The sequence below is a fragment of the Rhinolophus hipposideros genome, assembly GCF_964194185.1.
Source record: "Rhinolophus hipposideros genome assembly, chromosome: 4".
Taxonomy (NCBI): domain Eukaryota; kingdom Metazoa; phylum Chordata; class Mammalia; order Chiroptera; family Rhinolophidae; genus Rhinolophus; species Rhinolophus hipposideros.
The window spans coordinates 90,772,175-90,798,822 of record NC_138050.1 but is presented as its reverse complement, the minus strand read 5'-3'; positions in this window follow the sequence as shown (position 1 = coordinate 90,798,822).

The following is a 26,648-nucleotide window of genomic DNA, read 5'->3' as shown; positions in this document are numbered from 1 at the left end:
GTGGTGTGGGTGTGAGAATATCCAGTGAAGCCTGACCCAACCAAAGACACAGAACAAAGTGGTCTCTTTGTAACCTGGCAGCCCAGCATCAACCTAGCAGTTAGCTTCCCTTTGCCCTCCTGACATGCGGAAAAAATAAATTAATTAATTAATAAATCTGGCTGTCCACACTCCCCTGGGAAGCCCCTATGTGGCTTAAACTGGAGAAGGTTGCCTATCATTTGCCCAGCAGCTTCAGCCCAGCTGTGGCCTGGCTCAATCAGTAAAATTATCTGCTCTCCACTGGCCAAACCCCAACTTCTCCAATGAGAGATGAACTCTTTCCAGTTTGTCCTTCCTTGGTTCTCTCCTCCAGCCCTACGATAACATAGTTTTGTTGGGTTTTATAGTTATCTCTTTTACCATAGTTGTTGTTGTTGTTGTTGTTGTTATTATTATTATTATTTTATCTTAAATTTTGCCCTGTTTAACTTAGTGTTTGTTTTCTATGTCCTGATTGGATTCAGACGATTCAAGAATTGGTATGAGGAGTAGTCCCATGTGATGAACCCTAAAGATGGGATTTGCGGGTTGGTTTGGTTTTGCTATTTTCTTGAGTGTATGCTGAGCCCCTTGCCAATTAGAAAAAGGATGCTACTAAACCATAGTGTGCAGAGGAATCGTAATGAGGCTGTCATCACCTGTGGTTGACTTTGATAAAGTGTCAATTGAAGCAGTAGCATTTGGAGCTCAAGTGGCTACTGCACTTAACATTATGGCAGTAATTTTAACTCTAAAGACCATAGTGTGGCTTTTGTTGTTTGAGTGAACTTCAGTGCTTACAGAAAGAAAATGATGAGGTCTTTTAACCTTCACCTCAACTCATAGTCTGAATCAGACAGCTTCCATAATAGCCTTAAAAGAGTCTCTTATTTTTGTATCTGGGGGTCTGATATTGCTGAAAATAAAAATAATATTCAATTGTGTGCATGCTGAATTATAATGATAATTGAATTCACAATCTCCCTGAGATTTTTATGTGAAAGTTAGGTCATTATTTGCAAAATAAGGTATCGTATCATAAAATATGAAATAGAGACATCTGTCTCTGTCCAGATCCAGATAAAACTGACAATATTGACCTCCCTAGTCAATTATCAGGCTTATTTACCAGTAAAAGTAACTTACCCTTCAGTGTCCAAAACAATTATCCTTCCTCAGATTGAAATCATATGATACTCTCAATGAGAAAATGTGCCATGAAAATGAAGGCTTATTTTCCTCAGGACCCGCTACAACTTCCTCCCATCGTCAACATAACATAACATGACATAACAATATCATTAATATAGAATATAAGGTCAAATATTAGCATGTTTCAAGGGTCAGATATACACTAGGAGAAAGAAATAACTTACAAAAGAATTTTTTAAAAAATCCTTTGTGATATATATATATCCAAAAACCTGAGGAACATATGTGGTGATAGACTTTAAGGATACTAGACCAGGAAGGTGAAATATCACACTAGATAGAACAAATTTATTGACATATGTAGACTTCTCAGAGATTACAATTTATGTATTAGGTCATACAGCTGAAGGTGACTCTAACAATTTACTCGCTTGGTTGACTAAAACGTTTCTATGTATGTGGCCTATATTTAATGAAGTTCAATGCCATACTTTACCTGACATCATCAGGAATGCAAGAGATTAGGATCCAAAATTTAGGGAGTTAGAAAAGTTGGACTGAATTGATCTAGTGTGATGTGCAGACTGCCCCCCCCATCTTATGTTCCATAAGAAGACCCATAAAACACAACCATAATTGAGACATAGAGAAATACCTTAGTGAATGGAATACTTGCATCACAGAAAAGGTCTGTGGTGCTCTTTTTTGTAGGCCAGGTATGACTGTACTGGATACTGCCATTGAGATTGTAGTCTAATTGGATACTGCCATTGAGATGGCAATCTAATTTTAGGGGATGATACGATCCCAGAATAGCAGACACCAAGTGGCAGCACTTAATTATCAAACACACAATTTGTAACTTAGCCAAGAAGTAAAAAATGGATATAATAGTAACCAGAATGTTTTGATCTTCAAAAATCTTTGGTAGTGGCTGATTTATCATGATATCTCTGGAAATGAAATACATAGGCAGCCTATTAGTGTATTTTTGGCTATGGAATAGGAAAACCTCAAAGTCTGGTATCCAGAAACTTGAATGAAGTCATAGAAAAAAAAATAGTTTCAGATCTAATGTAGTTAACAGACGTAAGGCCCCTTGATTGAAAGGGATGCCGGGTCCCCTTGAGGAAGGACCCTGCATTGTTGCCACAAGAACACACTGTAAATTTTCATACAAACCTTCTTCCAGGGGGACCCTTGACCGTTTAATAATGTGGGTATACAATGGGGAAAAAGGCATACCTGGACCTTGTAGGGATAACTGGACACTGGCTCCAAATTAATGGTAATTTTTGGTGACACAAAGCACCCTTGTGACCCATGATTGGAGGGACTTTATGATGATCATGTGATAGACGGAATTAAGTCTGAGTCACAGGGAGCTTGGTAGGTCCATGAATCTACTTCTGATTTCTTCCTCAGTTCCTGAATGTATAATTGGAATAAATATACTTGAAACTGGCAGAGTCTTCACACTGACCTGTGGGGTGAGGCCATTAGGCTAAATGGAAACACCAATCACTTTCCCATTCTTGCTAGATAATAAACTAAAGTAATACTGCACCTCAGGAGAAATTTCAGAGATTAACGCCACCATCAAATAACTGAAAAAAATAGGAATGGTTTTAATGATCACGTTCCCATTTAATTTACCAGTTTGGCCTGTGCAGAAGGCAGTTGGAACTTAAAGAATGACTGCGGACTATTGTGAAGTAATGAGGTGATGACTCCAATTACAAGTACTGCCCTAGATATAATACTTTCGGTGGAGAAAATTATCAGAGCTCCTGGTACTTGGTATGCAGCTATTGACCTGCCTAATGCTTTTTTCTCTACACCAATTTGTAAGAACCACCAGAAGCTATTTGCTTTCACCTGCCAGGACCAACAGAACATTTTCACAGTGTTGCCTCAGGACTACATCAATTCTCTTGCTCTTTCCTTTAATATTTTCAACTGAGATCTTGATTGTCTTGACATTTCACAAATCATCCATGGGTCCATTAAATGGATGGCAGATAGGTCCTAATGAACAGAACATAACAAGTACGCAGTAAAGTATATGTGAATAAAATACTGGAAAATAACTCCACAAAAGTTTTCTTCATCACCACCTCCATGAATTTTCTGCAGATTTAGTGATATGAAGCATGTTGAAATGTTTTCCCTAGGGTGAAAAACAAGTCTCTGCACTTCACACCACTTACCACAAAAAGAGGCTCAGCACCTGTTAGAACTTTTTTGGGTTTTAGAGGAATATATATATAAGCACTTGAATGTGCTACTTTAGTCCTTCTGCAGAGTAATCCATAAGGCTACCTGCATGAGTAGAATCTAGAGCAAGAAAAAGTGCTACAACTATTTCAGGCTATAGAATAAACTGCTCTAACTCTCAATTCTTATGACCAAACAGAACCAATGTCACTTAAGATGCCTGTGGCAAATAAGTATGTTCTAGGAAATATTTTACAAACACCAGTAGGAGAATCACAATACAGATCTCTAAGATTTTGGAGCTGATCTATGCTTTCTTCTGCACAAAATTATTCTCCTTTTGAGAAAATGTGTCTGCTTTGCTCCTGAGCCTTGGTAGAAACTGAACACTTAACCATAAGCCACCATGTCAACCTATGGCCTGAGATTTCCGTCATTAACTGAGGATTATTTGTTCTAACTAGCCATAGGTATGGTGTGCTCATCAGTATTCTACTACAAATGGAAATGGTACATAAGCGACCACTCTCAGGCAGATACAGAAGGTATAAGTAAGTTGTATCAAAAAGTGGCCTAGATTCCTTCAACACCTCTTAGGTTTCATGGTCTTGTCTATCAGAATCCAAGCTATGGAATCCTGGGCTGTGCCTTATGAGCAACTAATTGAGGAAGAACAAAACTGATCATGCTTTACAGATCAGTTTGCACATACGCAGGTGAGATTGGAAAGTGAACAGTTGCAGCACTGGAGCCTCATTCATGGGTAACTCTGAAGGACAGTGGTGAGGGACATTTTTCCCAATGGGCAGAACATTACTATATGGAATGCCTTTTAACAAAGCTGATCTCACTACCACTACTGACAGATGCCTATTAGCCAAAAACAGAGACCAATATTGAGGCCTAGATATGTTATCATTCTCTGTGATTATATTAGAGCTTTCCATCATGAAAGAGGTAGTAAAAGAGACACACATTCTGGATATGAATTTCTATGTCTTACCCATATGCTTCTGCTTGGACCATGATTTGTTTCCTCACAAAATGCCTGATCCAGAAGATGGTCAAAAGGTACAAACTTCCAGTTACAAGATAAATAAATACCGGGGATATAATGTACAAGATGCTGGCTATAATTAACAATGCTGCATGGTACAGTTGAAATTTGCCCAAAGAGTAGATCCTAGAAGTTCTCGTGACAAGTTCTCATTTTTTTCATTGTGTTTAACTATATGAGGTAAAAAATGTTAATTTATCACGGCACTTATTTTGCAATGATGTTTTTTCAAGCCATTATGGTGTACACCTTAAACTTATACAATTCTGTATATCAATTATATCCCTATAAAATTTGAAGAAAAACAGGAAAACAAAATGATCCACTGTCATGGCACTTCACACAACATTGTATTAGATCACGAAAAATAAATTTCACTGCAAAATAAATACAGCAGTGGTCTCATGCCCATGAACTCAACCGTCTTACAAACTACTACATTACTGTTAAAGATACAATTACACCAGTTAAGAAGCAGTATCTCTACACTGAAAACTGTAAGACGTTATTCAAAGAAATTAAAGAAGACACAAAGAAATGGAAAGATATTCCATGTTCATGGATTGGAATAATCAACATAGATAAAATGGCCATATTATCTGAAACAATATACAGATTTAATGCAATCCCCATCAAACTTCCAATGGAATTTTTTCAATAAATGGAACAAAAAATCATCAGATTTCCATGGCATCACAAAAGACCCCAAATAGCCAAAGCAATCCTGAGAAAAAAAGAACAAGACTTCAATTTGTACTACAAAGCAACAATGATCAAAATAGTATGGTATTGACAGAAAAATAGACACACAGCCATGGGACAAAATTGAGGACCCAGAAATAAACTCACATATCTACGGGAAGATAATTTTCAACAAAGGAACCGAAAACATAAAATGGAGAAAACAAAGCCTCTTCAATAAATGGTGCTGGTGAAATGGGAAAGCAACACGCAAAAAAACGAAACTAGACTGCTGTCACCATGTACCAAAATTAACACAAAATGGATTAAAGTCCTAAATTTAAGACCTGAAACAATAAATTGCATAGAAGAAAGCATAGGCACCAAACTTATGGATTTTGGGCTCAAAAGGATTTTATGAATTTGACCTCAAGGCAAAGGAAGTAAAAGCCAAAATAAATGAATGTGATTATATCAAACTAAAACAAAAAGGGTTCTGTACAGCAAAAGAAACCATCAATAATACAAAGAGGCAACCAACCAAGTGGTAGAAGATATTTGCAAACAACACCTCTAATAAGGGTCTTATATCCAAAATATATAAAGAACTCATATGACTCAACAATAAAAAACAATCTAATTAAAAAATGGGCAGAATACCGGAACAGACACTTCTCAGGAAGACAAATACCAACAAATATATGAAAAACAAAATGTTCAAGTACACTAGCTATTAGGGAAATGCAAATCAAAACCACAATGAGATACCACCTCATATTTGCTAGAATGGCTATTATCAATCACAAAACAAATAACAATAAGTGTTCGAGAGGTTGTGGAGAAAAAGGAACACTTATACACTGCTGGTGGGAATGCAGATTGGTGCAGTCATTATGGAAGGCAGTATGAGGGTTCCTCAAAAAATTTAAGAATAGAAGTACCATACGACCCAGCAATTCCTCTTCTGGGGAAGAAGTCTGAAACTTCAGAAGTCTGAAGTCTGATACCTCAGAAGTCTGAAAACATTTATCCGTAAAGATTTATGTACCCCTATTGTCACTGCAGCTTTATTCATGGTGACAAAGACATGGAAACAACCAAAGTGTCCTTTGATACCTGATTGGATAAAGAAGATGTAATTCTTATATACAATGAAATATTACTCAGCTGTAGGAAAAAATGAAATACTGCCATTTGTGACACCATGGATGGATCTTGAAATTATCATGCTAAGCCAAATAAGACAGACAGAAAAAGTTAAGAACCATATGATTTCACTCATATATGGGATATAACACTGAAAACAACAAGACAAACAAACAAAAACTCAGACACAGGCAGCAGTTTAGTGGTTACCAAAGGGTAAGGGGCAGGGGAGATGGTAGAAGAGGATAAATGGGGTCAAATATATATGGTGATTGAAGGAGAAATGACTCTGTGTGGTGAACCCACAATGTGATATATAGATAATGTATTATAGAATTAAACCTATATAATTTTACTATCCAATGTCACCCCAATAAATTTTATAAAAATTAAAAGAATATTACACATATATATATAGAGAGATACATAATATTTTATAAACATTAAAACAATATTACATACACACACACACACACACACACACACACACACACACACACACAGAGACGACGGGGGAGAGAAAGGGCTTCCTGAAACTTTGAGGTTTTGTTTTACGGATGTAGTGTATGCTTTCAATCAGAGGCTGTAGTACGCTGTAATGACCAGTGAAGGAAAAGAAGAAGGGGCGACACACACTAGAATGGGGCTAATTAATTAATTTAATATCTAATCAGTTTATTTAGAAATATGCAATAGCAAAAGACAAAGGCAATTAACAGAATATGTTAATGTTAGAAAGTAAAGGTGGTTAAAACTAAACTATGTACGTTGATAACAATGTCATGTCAAAGGAGTACACATACACATAAGTTTAAGAGATTCCAACATATGTTTACTATTGATCAAAAATCTCTTGGCTAAATACACAAATAACATCAGTAAAGAGTATCCAAAAGCAGTAATAAGCTCTATAGGATAGTAACTAATACAGTAGATGTCAAAAGCTCACCAAACTGGGGGAAAACAGCACTGGAAAAGTCAAAAATCAAAACCTTGTCAGGTCTGTAGCTGAGAAAAATTCAGGTGTCACCCACACTGCTGCTTCTTAGTTCCCCAGATTGCTGATGTTGTTGTGTTTATTGTCCTTTTGTTTGTTGTTCTTAGAAGTCAAGGCGTCTTCTGAGGCTATAAGCTGCAAGCTGCATACAAGTTTTCAAGGTGTTAACAATCTGAAGAATGTTGCTGTTGTTGTCGTTGTTGTTATTGTTGGAAGTTAGGATGTCTTCTGATATTGTAAGCTGCAAGCTGTATACAAGTTTTCTAGATGCTAACAAGTTCTCAAGAAGGCTAACTAGTATAGAGAACAATACTGGAATGGCCGGGAACCAGCCAGCCCTCACCAGGTTCACAGCTGGAAGTCAGGACATCCCCTGGTGTCGTAAGCTGCATGTTGCTGGAAGTCTTCAAAATGGTAAAATGATGAGAAGTCACCAATGACAAATGACCAAATGATGAAATAATAATTATTTACACTGCCAACTGAGGTCTGTCTTAAATATTTTCTCAGATGTACCTTAGAGCCAATCAAGGTTCTCCCTCTACAGGAATTGCCGGTTCTGGGAGGATCTGGCAGTTACTGAGATGAATGTTGCCCATCTGGCAAAGGGACAATTCATCCGGATAAGCAATATCTACTGTTCTTGCTTGAGACCATCAGCCTAAGGTATTCCAAAGCCCGGCAACGTGTCTGTCACGTCGTCTTAATATAACTTAGCTACTTTTTCACTTCATCTGCTGATGTGTGTGAAACAGACAGAACAAAGAGGGAATTCTCTCAACCCCTGACCAAGAATTTCTTTAACCATAAGCTAACCATCACCTCACAACATGGGCAGAACAACAAACATCATTTCATATCTCCCCTACTCGTGAGAATGAGACCAAACAGAAAACCTCATCTCATGTCTCCCTTGCTCAGGAGAATGAGACCAAAGGGAGACAGAAAAGCAGCCTCATCCCATGTCTCCCCTACTCTGGAAAATGAGACCCAGAAAGCAACATCGTCTCATATCTGCCCTGCTCGGAGAATGAGACCAAAGGGGGAATTTACTCAACTCGTGATCACTGTACAGAAATCACCGCACATGCAGGAACAGATAAAAGCTAATAGACAAAAGCTCACATCAACCAAGGAAGGCAAATTTTCTTTAGCATCTTTCCTACATATGGCACTGTTTTTCCCATAGTCAGAACAGACAGATCTCGGTATCAAGGTGTAGGAGTGTAAATGGCTCTTCTCACTAGAACACCTAATAATCTCTTGGAGAATTTTTGCTTTTGTTCCAGAAACTGAACTTTGCTTGCTTAGAAATCTGATTCTTCCAAGGGGGAAGTGTGTCTAGAAGGGACACACAATGGTTCCACTGAATTAAAAGATGAGATTTCCATCTGTCTATTTTGCAAACAAAAGAAGAAAAAGAAAAAAAAGTTTACATCTTGGAGTGATTGATCCTGATTACCAAGGTGAAATGAAGAGCTGCTGCACAATAGTATCAAGGAGGACTGTGAACTCAGGGAATAATCTGGATGCCTTGCACGCTCGATGTTAAACAAACCGGAAAAACTATGGCAACCAATAAAAAGCAATGTGACTGAAGATTCAGACTCTTCAGGAATGAATGTTTGGTTACTCCACCAGTAAAGAATCTAGAATATCAAGGAAGCGGTCAATATACACTCTTACCTGATAACCAATTATGTAACAACAGCAATGGTAGCTGTGCGTATTTTCTCTATGGTTGTTGCAACTTGTGTTTGTTTGTAAAATAGAATCATGCTCTTCATTTTTCCTCCCATTTCCCCCCGACCCCTCCACTTTGTTAAATTTTATACAAAAATCCCTAGAGGTTAACTTGAGAATTTAGTTTTTAGGTAACAGGATATTCAGTGAAACTCTGACTGAATTTGAGAAGTAATCAATACAGTCAAATGACTGTCGGGGCTCTGCATCTCACTTAGGGAAGAGCGAACATTACTTCTTTTTTTTAAGAAATATAAACATATCCTTTTAGGTAATATACAGTGGTTTTGCTGTTGTAAGGAATTTCAAATGTGTGTAGAAGGGTACATACGGAAGCTGGGTAGTCAAATGGGTGGATGGTGCCTGTTATCAATTTACTTCTCAGCTTCAAATGTGCTCTTCAATATAAGCTATAGGATAAACAGTGGGATCCTTTTAAACAGTTAACATTTTAAATGAGCATGATATGAAGCTTTCTGAGAAGAAGGCACTTAGAAACATTACAGAAGGAAGAGCCTCCCCCCATTTTGTGGTGAATGGATAGGGCTCAGTGGTCTGGAGATTGCCCCAGACAGAAGCTAAATGCCATCCCTCTGCAATTTTACAGTCTGGCATCTTCCCAAAGCTTTCCTCATCCTACTGAGTGTTGAAAGTAGAGCCTCCTGCAGCCTGCAAACAGCTATGGGTTCAGACTCTGTGAGCAAGCTCCCCCATGGCCTGCACTCAAGAGGGTTGCCTATAGTTTGTCCACCACTGCAGCCCAACTCTGGCTAGCTTAACCATCAAAATCCTATTATGCAGTGAAACTTCTCCAGGGAGGGCTGGACTACTTCTGAGCTTATCCTTCCCCGGATACTTTCCCTCAGCCCTAGGGTACCATAGGGTAGAGAGTTTCTTTTTCTCATGTTACTCATTTGTCATAGTTATGAATATATATATTCATTTTATGTTTTAACAATGCAACTTGATGCTGCAATTAATGATTCTTTATACTCATCTGCCCCTATTTACCTACTGTATTTTTTTATCTCTTGACTAGATCCAGATTAATATAATGATATGTTAATATTTATTCACATGTTGGCTTCCATTTTTCTAAACTTACAATTATTTTTTAATTTATTTTTGAATAGTTATGTTTTTAATTATTTTGCTTTCTCCATTTTTCCCCATACTTTTATGTATACGAACATATTTTGTTTTCGTACATATCTACAGTTTCTTTTAAATGCATATTGAGATTAACTCAGATAATAAGTTAACCAGTAAATTTACCCTTTTCTGAAAAATACCAAGAACTTTTAATTTTTAAAAAATCTTAATCGTGGAACTTTTAATACATCCCTGTTGTAGAGCAGTATTTCAATTTTTTTCATTTTTTCCTTAGGAATTATAAGTATTTATAGTGTTTCCAGTCAATGTTTATTTGAATTTATCTGTATATTTATGATATATTTTTTCACAATTCTTTTTAAACCTTGTACTATGTTATGGAATTACTTTTCTTATTTTTGGTTCAAGGAAATACTTAGAATTGGTTGGTGTTACATTTGATTTTCCCCATGCCTACTTCATTTTTTAACATCATTTTCCATGCAGTACTCATATTTTTGTTTCTCAATATTATTTCTTTAAATATATAAATATATTTATTTTAAAAGTAATCTGATAATTCTTATGGTTATTTTTTGTGTTCCTTTTGGTGGCCCTTACTTATACACAAAATGGTATATTCTTTCTGTATTAGCGATTTTTGACACGTTTCATCAAACTTTATATCCCTTTGAGATCTCTGATTAAAGTTGCTGTCCGCATGAGAATATTTACTTTTGATTCAGACATTTACCTTGGGCATGACCAGTATAAAAGTACATTAAATAAAATTAAATTCTTTGTTTGAGTCTTTCTGATACTTTGTGGACCATACGGCATGGATTTGGACTATAAAAATATATGATCCCTTGGTGATAGGAATTTTCAAGAATGATTTTATTCTTTCTCCACCAAATTGGAGAGAAGCAAGTTTCTTTGTGTCTCTTTCTGTGTATTGAATTTGATTCCTAAGTGTAGCTTTTTTGATCCTAGTATTTATAGGATGTTTCTATGAAATTTCACTGCCGAGGCAGATCCTAAACTTTCTCACCTTCCCCTAACCCTCTAGAAGTCTCAAAGTAGAAGCTCCCATTTTCATATTGGGCAAAAACTCTCTGGAAAAACAAGAGGTGTAATTGGTTATTCCACAGATTTTCTTCCTCACAGATTCTCTGATTTTTGGCTCTACAGATTTCTCATCTTTAAATAATCTAGTAGTGCATATACAGTGGTTAGTTTGAACCAAAATTGTACTGTTTAATTTAGGAGGGTATTTTTGTCTCCTGTAGTGATTAAAACAGTAGGTAATATGAAACAATTTACCACTTTTCAAAAAAAAAGGGTATTTCTTAAAGCTATTTCAAAAATTCAACATACATTTAGCTGATAAAATTTTTTTTAATTAATTTATTTATTTATTAGTTTCAGGTGTACAAAACAAGGCAATACTGCTGATAAAAAATTTAAGTGAAATATACATAGAAGAACTAAAGTGTTAAAATGACTATGAGTTCTGACAATTAAGTTTGCGAACTCATCCTAGAGAAAGTACTACATACCTAATTGATGAATGTCGTTATGGTCACCTTCAAAGTACTATAGAAGCTATGCAGTGATGCCAGTGCCCAGTTCACTCTTGAAAGTAATTTTGGAACTCTTTTTCTGTAATGGCCATCAGAGCTGCCATCATATTACCCTTGATGACTTGAATGTCATCCAAATTGTCTTCCTTTCAATATTTCCTTTATCTTTGGGTAAAGAAAGAAGTCATTAGGGGCCAGATCAGGTGAGTAGGGGGGGTGTTCCAATATAGTTATTTGTTTACTGGCTAAAAACTTCCTCACAGACAGTGCCCTGTGATGCATTATGGTGATGCAAGAGCCACGAATTGTTGGTGAAAAGTTCAGGTAGTCTAACTTTTTCACGCAGCCTTTTCAGCACTTCCAAATAGTAAACATGGTTAAATGTCCAGTTGGTACAAATTCATAATGAATAATTCCTCTGATATAAAAAAGGTTAGCAACATCACTGCAACAATTTCATGAACCTAGTTGTCAGAACTTGTATACTGATATATCCATTAAAATCTACATAAACCCAGGCTCTTACAGTTCAGATGTAGTTAAACAACTAATTCAGCACTTTTTAAGGATGGAAGTGTTAACTCCATGAGTGCTGGTCTATTACTCACCAAGTCAGGAGATGGAGAAATTCTAAATACTGTAAGGGTTTCATGTGTGTGGAATATATTACACAAAATACATATTCAAATATAGGCATTTAGAGTAGAAAATAACTACAATTATCAAATATAATTTCTCACATCTTTCTGTAACACATATTAGAATATCATAAGATATAGTAAACCTGTTTCCGTATTTTTTCTCTTATTTTTAACATTTATGAATCTGTCACACATATATAGTCAAATACAAACATGGACCATACTCAGAATTATACACAATATAATGTCAGCCAGAGTAAGAAAAGTCAAGGTATCAAGTAAAGATGTGCTCAGCTGTTCAGTCCAGGTCACCAGTCTAGATATGATTTTGGGATATAAAATATTCACTTGTGACAGTATTTGCTTAACATATTTTAGAATGGCTTTCAATAACTGACAAAGTCAATGTCTAAATAGCAATAAATGATATTTTCGATCAAGTTAGGAAAGTTTGCATCCAAGTTTCTTAAAATAATTTTTCCTGTCCCACTCTCTGTTCTTTCTATTAGAGAAGTCATGTATGCCATACATTTAACACTGTCCTGTCTTTGAAGGCTCTGCTCATTGTTTTACAAATATTTTTCTTTCTGTGCTTCACTTTGTATAATTTTTATTCATTTGTGTTCAAGTTCATTAATGCCTTACCTTGCGATGTCCAATTAACTGTTTTGTTTTATTTTATTGGGGTGACAATTGTTAGTAAAGTTAAATAGGTTTCAGGTGTATAATTCTGTAATACATCATCTATATATCACATTATGTGCTAACCACCCAGAGTCACTTCTCCTTCCGTCACCATATACTTGATCCCCTTGACCCTCATCTATCATTCCCCTTCCCCCTTACCCTCTGGTAACCACTAAACTATTGTCTATGTCTATGAATTCTTGTTTCTTTATTTGTTTGTCTTGTTCTTTTGTTGTTTTAGTTTTATATATCAATGAAATCATATGGTTCTCGACTTTTTCTGTCTGACTTATTTTGCTCAGCATAATAATTTCAAGATCCATCCATGTTGTCACAAATGGTACTATTTTATCTTTTCTTATGGCAGAATAGTATTCCATTGTGTATATATACCACAACTTCTTTATCCATTCATCTATCTAAGGACACTTTGGTTGTTTCCATGTCTTGGTCATCATAAATAAAGCTGCAATGAACATTGGTGCACATATATGTTTACGGATAAATGTTTTCAGATTTTTTTGGTAGATACCTAGGAGAAGGGTGGCTAAGTCATATGGTAATTCTATTAATAATTTTTTGAGGAACCTCCCACTGCCTTCCATAGTGGCTGCACCAATCTGCATTCCCACCAACAGTGTATGAGGGGAAAAAGGAATCCAATTAACTGTTAATCCCATTTGATGGTATTTTAATTTCAGATAAAATTTTCAAATTATAGAGTTTTATTAGTTAGTAGAGTTTTCACCTCTGTTCTGAAAGTATACATCTTTATACCCATTACATGCATTTTTACCTGCTGACTCTTTAAAACAATTGTCAGTAATTCTAAAGTCCTTGTTTTGCTAATTCCAACAATTAGTTCTGGATGTTTATTTCTAGTAACTGCAACTTTTTTTAATTATAAGTCACATTTTCTAGGTTCTGCACATGTCTGGTAACTTTTTAATATACTCTTGATATTGTGATTTCTATGTTGTAGAGTCTATAGTTCTCTAGATTGTATTATTTGAAGATTGTTGAATTTTACTCCAGCAGACTGTAAAATTATGGGTTACTGTCTTGAAATGTGGAGTCTGGGTTTTAGGCTTTATTCCAGAGTTGGTTATGTGTTTTTTCCTCGTACTAAGATGATTTTTTTTTTTACCATGGGCCTATAAGTGGCAAATCCAGGGTTTAAATGAAAAGCCAATAGTATTTTCCTAGCCCCACCTTCCAACACAATGAAACTGTTAACATTTTTGTTCATCTCTTTCAGCCTCCAGGCAATGCTGCCTACTTTGTATCTTAAATTCTTAGCCTAATATAATACAGTTCAGTAGTTCCTAAATGTATATTTGTTTTTGGAAAAGGTCAAGATTTTTGTTTTTGTTTTTCTAATTTTTCAAGGATATGGAAAAAAGGGAACACTCATGTATTATTTAATTTTTTTGAGGAAAGTCCATACTGTTTTCCATAGTGGCTGCACTGGTATTGAATCCCAACAATAATGCACAAGTGTGCCCTTTTTTCCATATCCTTGCCAACACTCGTTTTTTTATTTGTTGATGATAGCCATTCTGACAGGTGTGAGGTCATATTGTGTTTTAATTTGCATTTTCTCTCATGAATAGGGACATTGAACATATTTTCATATGTGTTTTGGCCATCTGTATGTCTTCTTTGGAGAAATGTCTATTTTGATCCTTAGCCCATTTTTTAATTGTGTGTGTGTGTGTGTGTGTGTGTGATGAGTTCTTTATAAATTTTGGATATTAATCCCTTATCAGATGTATGATTGGGGGATATCAGTAATTCTAAGTCCTTGTTTTGCTAATTCCATTAGTTGTGGATGTTTATTTCTAGTAACTGCCACTTTTCTTGATTATAGGTCACATTTTCTAGGTTCTGCACATGTCTGGTAACTTTTTAATGTACTCTTGATATTGTGATTTCTATGTTGTAGAGTCTCTAGGTCTCTAGATTATATTATCATGTGAAGATTGGTGAATTTTACTCCAGCTGACTGTAAAATTACGTGTAACTATCTTGAACTATGGAGTCTTGTTTTTTCCTTTGATGTGCAAATACTTTTAATTTTGATGTAGTCATATTTGTTTATTTTTTCTTTTGTTTTCCTTGGTTGAAGAGATAGAAAAATATTACTAAGAACAATGTCAGACAGTTTACAGTAGTCTGTGTTTTTTTCGTGTGTGTTTTTTTTTCAAGAAGTTTTATGGTTTCAGGTATTATATTTAAGTCTTTAATCCATTTTGAGTTTAATCTTGTATATGGAGTAAGAGGGTGATCCAGTTTTATTTATTTCATTTTTTTTGCATGTATCTGTCCAGTTTTCCCAACCCTATCGAACAAACTGTCTTTATCCCATTGTATATTCTTGCCTCCTTTGTCGTAGATTAATTGACCATGTAAGTGTGGGCTTGTTTCTGGGCTCTCTATTCTGATCCACTGTTCTAGATGTCTGTTTTTATGCCAGCACCCTGCTGTTTTGATTACTATAGACTTATAGTATAGTTTGATGCTAGGTAGCATGATACTTTCACCTTTGTTTTTCTTTTTTGAGATTGCTGTCACTATTCTGGGTCTTTTATGTTTCCATATGTATTTGAGGATTGTTTTAGTTCTGTGAAAAATGCTATTCATGTTTGATAAGGATTGCATTGAATCTATAGATTGCTTGGTAGTATGGACATTTTAATAATGTTAATTCTTCCTATATATGAACACGGTATATGCTTCCATTTATTTGTATCTTCTTTAATTTCTTTCTTCAGTGTCTTACAGTTTTCTGAGTACTGCTCTTTTACCTCCTTGGTTAAATTTACTCCTAGTTATTTATTTTTTGAGGCAGTTGTAAATGGGATTGTTTTCTTAATTTCTCTTTCTGATAGTTCATTATCAGTATATTAAAACAAAACTAATTTCTAAGTATTAATTTTGTATCTTGGTACTTGATTGAATTAATATCAGTTTTAATAATTTTGTGGTGGAATCTTTAGGGTTCTCTACATATAGTATCATGTCATCTGTATAGTGAAAGTTTTTACTTTTTCCTTTCTAATTTGAGTGAGAACTTTTTAGCATTGCCCCATTGAGTATAATGTTAGCTGTGGATTTGTCAAATATGTCCTTGATTATGTTGAGGCATGTTCCCTCTATTCTCACTTTGCTGAGAGTTTTTATCATAAACATTATAGATGCCGGATTTTGCCAAAGCTTTTTTCTGCATCTAATGATATTATCATATGATTTTTTTTCTTTCATTTTGTTTATGTGGTGTGTAGCATGAATTGATTTGCAAATATTGAACCAAATGTGCATCACAAATAATTCCACTCAGTTGTGATGTATGATCTTTTTAAATGTATTGCTGAATGTGGTATGCTAATATTTTGTTAAGGATTTTTGCATCTATGTTCATCAGGGATATTGGCCTATAATTTTCTTTTCTGTTGCATTGTTTTTTTCTAGTTTTGGCATCAGGGTAGTGCTAGACTCATAGAATGAGGTTGGGAGCCTTCCCTCCTCTTGAATTTTTTAGAATAGTTTTAGGAGAGTGGGTGTTAATTCTCCTTTGAATGTTTGGTAAAATTCACCTGTGAAGCCATCTGGTCCACAATTTTTGTTTGTTGGGAGTTTTTTGATTACTGATTTGATTTTGTTGGTAGTAATTGGTTACTTCAGATTTTCTGTGTCTTCTTGATTTAGTCTTGGAAGATTGTATATTTCTAGGCATTATTCTTTTCTTCCAGATTGTCCAATTTGTTGGCATATAAAAGTTTAGAGTATGTACTTTGTTATAATCCTTTGTATTTCTGGGGTTTCACTTCTCTCATTTCTCATTTTATTAAATAGGGTCCTCTTTCTGTTTTTATTGATCAGTCTGATTAAAAGCTTATTAATTTTGTTTTTCTTTTCAATGGCCAAGTTTTGAAAAGCATGCATATACACAGACTTTTAGAGCACCTCCTTTTGTGTCTCCCTTCTTTCTCTGAAGAAGGGAGTTGAAGTTACCTTCAACTTCCAGCTGTTTTGACCTCACTGAAGTTTTACCTTTGATTCTTCAACCCAACAACACTATTGTTTTCTGTTTACCAAGAGACTGCCTCCAACAAAAAAATCAGGAAATAAAAAAACAAAAACAAAAACAAAAACAATTGACTTCATTCAGTTGGCACAATTTTGGTATTTTCTTTTTTATGAAAAACACTTCATAGAAGTCAAAAGTTCATAATAAAGGAGGAAACAATAAATTTCTTTAAAAAAATAAGTATTTGCCACAAAGTAACTAGATATTAAATATACAGAGGAAGAAAAAAGTCTCAGTAATTCTTCTCAAGAGCTTTCATAGTTTAGTTCAGTGAGTAAGTTTTTTTTTGAATCCTCAATACAACAACACTGTTGTATTCTGTTTTGAGTTCTACTTCTTGTGACCAAGAGATCACCTTCAGGGAAAAATTAGTTTTTTAAAACAAGGATTTATCCAACATGGCTCACTTCTTAAGGACTGAATCCTTTCTATTTACTCACTTGAGACACAACTTATTTCTTTTTTCTTTTTTTTCTTCTTTTTTTTTAAATTAAAGTTTATTGGGGTGACAATTGTTAGTGAAATTACATAGATTTCAGGTGTACAATTCTGTATTACATCGTCTATAAATCCCATTGTGTGTTCACCACCCAGAGTCAGTTCTCCTCCTTCCATTACCATATATTTGATCCCCTTTACCCTCATCTACCACCCCCCTTCGCCCTTACCCTCTGGTAATCACTAAACTATTGTCTGGAGACACAACTGATTTCAAAGTTTAGTTCAATGACCCCTAAATACAATGTGCACATATTACCTGCAATATTTGTTTATATGCAGATAACCAGACTTCTGCAGATTTGCATTCAACAAGATCATGGTAGGGTCCATTAATGTGCATTTTAAATGTGCACCCAAGTTATTCTGGTGCAGGTTGTCTGGGAACAATTTCCTGAGGGAGAAAATCTTGTTAAATCAAATAAGATGACTGAGAATTCATGGGGGGCTGCATTTCCAACTTTCACTTAGGGCAGATTGGATTTTTCTATCTGTGTAGGGTTTTTATAAAATTTCCATTGAAATCACATTGTGCAAAAAAACCTATGGAATGTCTTGCCCAGTATGATTGCAATGAATCGCAGCTAGTTTTCACTTGGTGACAGTGCAATCATTCATTGTGACCTGAATGTGTGCAGTTAGGCTTCAAGACTGACTAAAAGACTTTACATTGGGCTGAAACCAACAGCTGTCTGACCAAACTTGACATTTACTGGCATAACTCAATTTTGTACTGATGTTTGAATGTTCACAGAATGCTTTGCCCTGCTTCTCAGCACTATTGATGTCTTAAACTACTTTATTTATCAAGGGCTCTATCTCCAAGAGAGCAAAATCAAGCATAGGTCATTTTAATACAAGCACTCAATCAATTTTTCAATTTTAACCTTGATAGAATCAAATGATTTGAGTGTTTTTACTCTCTTAGAGCTTTCTATTTCAACTATGTCAAAAGAATTGAACTGATTTTTTGTTTATCTGTTTACCAAAAAATTACCTAACCATCACCTAACTGTATGTGTATATATTTTGAGTCATATGCATCTCTTTCTGTTTTCACTATTGTACTTGTTGTAGTGCATGTTCTATGTGTATGCATATCTTATAAATTGATGGAATTTATATCTATACAGATGGAATAGATAGATGATATATTAAATAGATGATAGATACAAATGGATGATGGGAAGAGAAAGGAAGGGATGGGAAAGGAAAGGAAAGGAAGAGAGGGGAAGGGAAAGAAAAGGAAGAGAAGGACAGGCAAGGGAGATAGATCAATCTTACTGTTGTAACTCTTGGACACACTATCTGTATGCTATTTCAATTTTGACTTTTCTAATACTATGTTTCTCTTTATCTGAAGAAAATCCTCAGTTTGGACAAGATTACTCGTGCTTTCAGGATGATCTGAAAAGTGTCATGAGTGAAAAATAAAATGAAAAAAGAAAAAAACTAAAAAGCATAACTAGATACTTAAGGCAAAATCTTGACTCAGATAATTTTGGCTTTTTTGAAAATCTTGTAAGTTGTATACAGTGTGTGTGGATATTATACTCGGGCACTATTAATTAAATGAACTCTTTAAAGTTTTAAATACTGCACAGAGTGAAAGTAGTATCATTTAGTAGAGCATGTCTTGCTAAAATACAGACGTATATTGAATTACCCAGCATAAATACACAAACTATTATGTACCGGGTTAAGAGTATGAGACTAGCATATACATGTGAGCTGTTTTTCAATTTTGATTGATCTTTTAATGTAGGTATTTAACAAAAGCATTTATGTATTCAAAAGGGAAAATCGCCTGTTTATTATTTATGCACATATTTATGTCCATTCATTTTCAATGGACAACAAGTATTTACTGAGAGCCTACCATGATCTAAATACATGGAATCAATCACAGAACAAAATAGAGATTGTGATTCATGTGAAACATCATTCTTGTGCTTGGGGGGATAATAAACAATTAGAAAAATAATTCAGCAAAAATATTTATCATATGACACAAGGAGAAATGTGGTATGAAAAAATGCAGACTAAAGAGAGTCAGTATTATGTGTGTGTGAGTCGTGGGGTGAAGGTGCACCTGATGACGAAGTGACGTTAGAGTAAAGGCATAAAAGTAGTGAGGGATTTGGTCTTAAATATATCAAGGGAGGAATGATTTACAAAGAAAGTACAGGCAGTCTGAGACTCTAAGACGTGAATACATGACCTGTTTCAGAAACAGTGAGAAACCTGCTATAGCTTAGGTAGAGTAAGAGAGTAGCAAGAGATAAATCAGAGAGGTAACTATTGTACAGATCAAATAAGATTTGATCATAAGTACTTCAGGCAATCATGAGGACTTCACATTTTCTGTGTGAAATTGGAGGAATGGAAGAGAAAATGAACCTATATCTAACAACCTATAACCATCCTAGAGTTTAAACTTTTATTCATTTAAACATTTATACAATATTGTACAGAATTAAATGTTACTTTTCTATTAAAAATAATATTTCAAAATAGCCTGAAATTTCAAATATTTTGTAATATTGCCCTAGATATGGAATCTCATTAATCCAGAACTTAAAAAGTCTTCAAATTGAGGTAAATAACCAATAACTGATTTAATTTAAACATTTTTAAGAAAATGGGTTTGGTAAGGGATAATTACATTGTGCATGAAGTTAGACATAGATGTAAAAACATTTAAAATACTTCATAATATGATAGAAAATATCATCATGGATATCATTTTTCTTAAAATCTTTATTACAGTATTCTTTCTGATAGTCACTATTTTGAGAAATTTTAAATAGATCATTGCTTCTTCAGTCAGATATTCTTATTTTTTCTTGTTTATATGAATTTGCAATCATCAAGAATATGTATTATATAACTTTTCTCACTACCTTAGTGCACAATCCAGTGAGTTTTAATGTTGATGGGTTACTTGCCTTCTAATAGTGATGATATGTACACACCAAACTTCACAGATGTATTTTTTATTTTATTCTCTTCAGAGTGAGCAAATACAGTTTTACTTATTATTAGTTATATACTAACTCATGAGTGATGTGATTTTGCATTTTTAAGATAAGCATAATTCTTTCCAAATTCTTGTTACTTATATAACTTCATATAGAAATGAAATTACTACAGAAATCCAGTGTATCAGTAAAAAAAAACCAAATACACTAGTAATGTACAAAGCATTAAGCCTTCTAATATACCATAAACATGTTGAAAAATTTACAGCTAATGCTTATGTGCAGGATTCTATTAATGTAAATATTTATTATGAAATTTATACAGTTAGATGATGAGATTAAGAGGATTACATAAACAACATATTTTACAAGTGTATTTAATGTATTACAGATAATGTGGATGAAAAAACAAAAATTAAAATGACAAACATGGAAAACAAATATAAGGGAGATAATCACACATAGTCGTTGGGAGCTGGTACCATAAGATGCTGCAAATAAAAATGTGATTTGCTGCTTTAAGAGCCATATCTCTTGAAGTAAAACTGTTCCTCTGTAACTGAGGTATATGCCATCGATGGAACAAAGTACCAACAAACACAAAAAAGTATTATTTTAGAAAAGATTGTGATAGAATACAGTGTTTTAAGGCTTCACATTGTGATATTTAAAATATGTGACAAAATATTTTTATTTAATAAAGAAGTTAATGTTATTTCAGAGTCTTATATTTATATACAAAAAGTGATAGAATATTTTTGTCTTTAAATATAATTAGTTTTATCTATCTATCTTTCATTTTATGTGGCTAGAAATATAACTATGTCAGGAAGAAAATTTGAGAATTTTTTAATTTTGTAAATGACCAATAACTACTTTTTTTTTAAGTAGGAAAGCACATATATATATATATATATATATATATATATATATATATTTTTTTTTTTATTAGGGAAGCAAATTTATTTTACTTTTTTAGTTGTGTTTTCTTTAAGGATTAAAGGAAATCTTTAATTGCCAGTTACTTATTTTAAAAATAAATGCTTCAAGAAAACAAATCTGGCGGTGTATCATTCTATAATAAATGCAGGTCAGTATGTTACATTAGTAGTCAATAGTTTTGTGTGTTAATCAAATACCTTGAAAATAGGAGTCAATATATAGAGGACAAGCTTATACTGAAAGCAAATGACAACATAGATAATGCAGATAATTCTGGGTACGTTAAAATCCGTATCAAACTATAAGACTGTGAGTTACCACAATATTGATTTGGTGAATACTGAATTACCCACAACTGTCTACAATTATCCATTTCTTTGGACTCCATTTGAGCAAATCCCACATGTATAGTTATATGGAATTACAGAATAACAAAAAATGTATAATGCGTTCCTAAAAATTATTTTAACTTCAATGATTTACTATATTTGGAATGCTATTAAAAGTTAAAGAAACTCAGCTTTTAAATCTACTTGAACTAAATCATCTAAGTGGAAAATATGTAGGTTATTAACTAAAATGTTGATCATAGCCACCCACATTTAACGTAATCATCTGACTTACATATTTCTGATTTATGTTTTTAAAAGATTTTACATTTCCTGTTTTTTGTGTGTTTTTTAACCTGTCTTCCACCCTCCCTCCCCTCTGGTTTCCATTAGTTTGTTCTCTATATCTTTGGGTCTGTTTCTGTTTTGTTTATTCATTTGTTTTGTGTTTTTAGAGCCCACAAATAAATGAAATCATTCTGTATTTGTCTTTCTTTTTCTGACTTATTTCAGTGAGCATAATACCCTCCATGTTGTTGTTACTAGCAAGATTTTGTATTTTTTTATTGGTGATAACATACATATATCTATCACATCTTTCTCCATTCATCTATCCATGGACAACTTGTTACCTCATTGCTTCTATATCTTAGCTACTGTAAATAAGCCAAGATATGGAAATATATCTTGTCAAGATATGGAAACAACAGGATATTTCCTGTGTGTTTTTTTCTTGTTGTTGTTTTCTTTTAAATGTTGAGATATAATTTGTAAATAAGAAGGTGAAAATATTAACAATACTGATCAATTCATTTTACACATATGAACACGTGTGTAATCATTACTAAGTTAAATATATGAGACAATTCCAGCAGGCTCTTAGAAGGAGTTCTTATATCACCTCTAAGTTAAGATCTGTCACAAAGAATTACTATTTTAATATTTATCACTTTACAATAGTATTTCCAATTTTGAATATCATGTAAATGAAAATACACAATATATTACTCTCTTGTGTATGGATGTTTTTGACAATCATTGTATCTGTAAGATTCATTATGTTGTGTGTAGCAGTACTTATTGTTGTACTATTCAATTTTAGGACTGTACCACAATTTATTATTTATTTATTTATTTATTTACTTATTTATTTATTTAATTTATTGGGGCGACATTTGTTAGTAAAATTACATAGATTTCAGGTGTACAATTCTGTATTACATCATCTATAAATCCCATTGTGTGTTCACCACCCAAAATCAGTGCACCACAATTTATTAATTGACTTGTTAAAAAGGATATCTATCCTTCTTCCATTAAATTTATTTTGTACCTTTGTCAAAAATCAATCAGTATATTTGTATTGGTCTATTTCTCATATCACTGTTCTATTTTATTGATCTACTACACGACACTGTTTTGATTACTTTAGTTATATAGTAGGGCCTAACATTGGGAAGATACTGCTTCATGCTTTTTCTTTTTCAAGATTAATTTACTTATTCCAGAGCTTGTGCTTTCCCATACATATTTTAGAATAAATATGTCTGTCTATAAAAACCTTTGCTGGATTTTAATAGAAATTGCATTAAATTATTGATCAGTTTGGGTTAACTGCCAGCTGTATTCTGTTGAATCTTCCAATCTATGAACACAGTATTTCCTCCCAGTCACTTAGGTATCTGATTTCTTTCATTGTCATTTTATAATTTTCAGCAAACAAATTGGAATATTTTAAAGGATATTTTTCTACATGAATTTTCATAGTCATATGATTTTTATTGAAAGCATATTGAAAAACTAGAAACATTGGTTGATTCCTTAACATTGAACTAGCCATACATACCTGGGGTGCATTGTTGAATTCTATTTGATAATATTTTTGCATCTAAGATTTTTGCATCTAAGTTCATAAAATATATATAAAAATCTATTAGCATTTCTTTTTCCTTTTTGTATTCTCTTTGTCTGGTTTTGTTGTTAACATAATACTGACCTCATAAAATCCGTTGGGAAATATTTCCTTCTCTTCTATATTATTAAAGATATTATAAATATATATACATACATACATATATATATGTATGTATATATATATTTATATATATCAACATTAATTCTTCCTTAAATATTTTTCAGAATTTAAATTTTTCTTTCAGGAACTTTTCAATTAGAAATTTAGTTTTTTCAATGGTGTTGTTTCCCAACCTCGGGAATTTCCTGTATGAAATCTGAAATTTGCCCCCCTGCAGGAAGGGTAGGTGAGACAGAAGAAAGAGGCAGATCACTCCAAATTTGTAGGGAGTGGGTCTAACAAGCAAGGGAACTTGCATAGGAGACTTGACTTGTGCGGCTGCAAGATGAGTACATTGACACACCTGTGCGCCAGAATCTTAAAAGTTTATATAGAGGCCTTAACTGCCGTGTATATCTTACATTTAGTCTCAACAACACATTACTATCTCAAGGCTGTGTACCACTGGTGAACCATTAGCTAGACCTCATTGAGGGAAAGGCAATTGGAAAATACATTCCAGGGACAGAGGAGGAGGTAGGGAGCCTCCTGGGTCCAGCTAGTGGTCAACCAGGGGTCACATCCTCTCCATGGCCTTCTCCAAGAAATGGCTACAGTATTGTTCAGGTAACGTATTCCATCCTGAGTTTGGTAGTTTATGGGTTTTAAGGAATTACTCCAATTTCTCAGTTATTGATTTGATGACAAAATGCTCTTTCCAGTATTTCTTTATTTGTCTTTTAAATGCTGCAAGTGTGATTGTCACCCATTCAGTTCCTGGTATTGCTTATTTGTGCCTTGCCTCATTTTTTTTTTTTTTTGTATCTTTGTTATCTTAGTTTTGCTAGAATTCCTATTTGAAATATTTATGCTTTCAGTATATGACATTGTATAGATTTCTTAGTGCTTGTATTACTTTTTACAATTTATATATTTTTTGCCTATTGATACTGATATATTGACACTTTATTTAAATGATGTGCTAAACTTACCTCAACTTACATCCATATAGCACTTGATTTTTTTTAATGTGCAGTTAACTTAAATATTGTGTCTATGTACATTGAGCACCACATCAGATGGTTTTATAATTTTTGCTTCAACTATTAAATTATGGTTTAAGATCTCATGAGATGAAGGATAGTGTATGTTTACTCACATTTTTACCCATTCTGTTGTTCTTATTTCCTTTCTGAAGATCCTACTCTTCTTCTTCTACCATTTTTTTTTTCCTGTGTGTAAAGTTCCTTTTAGCAATTCACCAAGGGGAAATGTGATGGTAGCAAAATTTCATAGTTTTCTGTTTTGTTTTGTTTGAGAATGTCTTTGTTTCTCCTTCTTTTCTAAAGTACAGTCACCAGATAGAGGATTTTCTGTTGAGACTTCTTAACAATCAGTATGTAGAAAAATATTGTAGAGCTTCTAGCCTCAATGGGTTCTGATAAGATTTACTATCATTTGAATATGCATTCTTCTATATGTAATGAGTCATTTCTCTTTGGCTCTTAATTTATGAAAAAAATAATTCTTAAGATTTATGGAAAAGTAAAATCTTTGATTTTAGTTTCCACAAGTATAATTATTATGTGTCTAGGTGTAGTTTTTGTTTTTGGTTTTTCTGTTTTAGCTTTGCACACCTTTTTAAATCTGTAGGTATATTTATTTATTTATTTATTTATTTATTTATTTATTTATTTATTTATTTATTTTTGACTAATTTGGTAGTTTCAGCCATTTTTTCTTCAAATACTGTTTCAGTCCCCTACTTTTTCCTCCTTGTGGGATTCCAAAAAAATGGATATTATATCTGTTGTTATTGTCCCATATGTCTTTAATGTTTATTTTCTCTGTTGCTCAGATTGAATAAACTCTATTGATCTGTCCTCTAGTTCAATGATTCCATTCTCTGGTATGTCTACTTTATTACTGAGCTCATCTAACAGGTTTATTTCAGTGATTGGATTTATTGGTTCTGTAATTTCCATTTGGTTCTTGTCCATAATTTCTGTTTCTTTAATGAGCTTTATAATTTTTTTTTTATTTCAAAAATATTTATATTTAACTGTTGAAGAGTTTTTATGTGGCTGCCTAAAAGCCTTGTCAGATAATTCCAACATCTGATTCATTTTGGTGTTGGTGTCAGTTTATTATTCTTCATGCAAATTGTCGTTGCCCTGATACTTGGTGTGATTGTTTTCCTATTATTTCTTTGACATTTTTGGTATTATGTTAAGGTATTTTTAAGCCAATATAAATCTGTTGCATCAGGCAGTCACTCTATGTAGGTTTAGTATGTAGGCCTTGCCTGCTTTTATGAGCTGTAGTTTTAGTGAAAATTTCACTTTCAGAGCCTATGCAATGTTACTCTGGTTACCTTTATTCTCTGGCACTGATAGGGTTTTCTGTTGGATTTCTGTAGGTGCTGCCTGGACTGTCCAGTGCCATTGGGTAAAAGGTATAGGAAACATGTACCTGAGCCATTTTCTGCCAGTAGATGAAGTGTTCAGAAACTGGTTCTGGTTGACCTCTGCCGCTAGGAAAGGCCCAGGCAAGTAGGCTTTCTGACTCTGGTTGCCAGCTCAGTGGATGCTCACTGCAGGTGAGTGTGGGACGGGGGTGAGTCATCTGTCAGATTCCACTGGCATTGTTGCTGTTGCACATTGGGCCAAAAGGTCATTCAGTGCTAGACAGGATGAGTCAGCCACAGAGCTCTACTGATGCTGCCGCCAACATGGTTCAGGCAGGGAGCATTTTCTCAATCTTTAGAGATTTTGCTT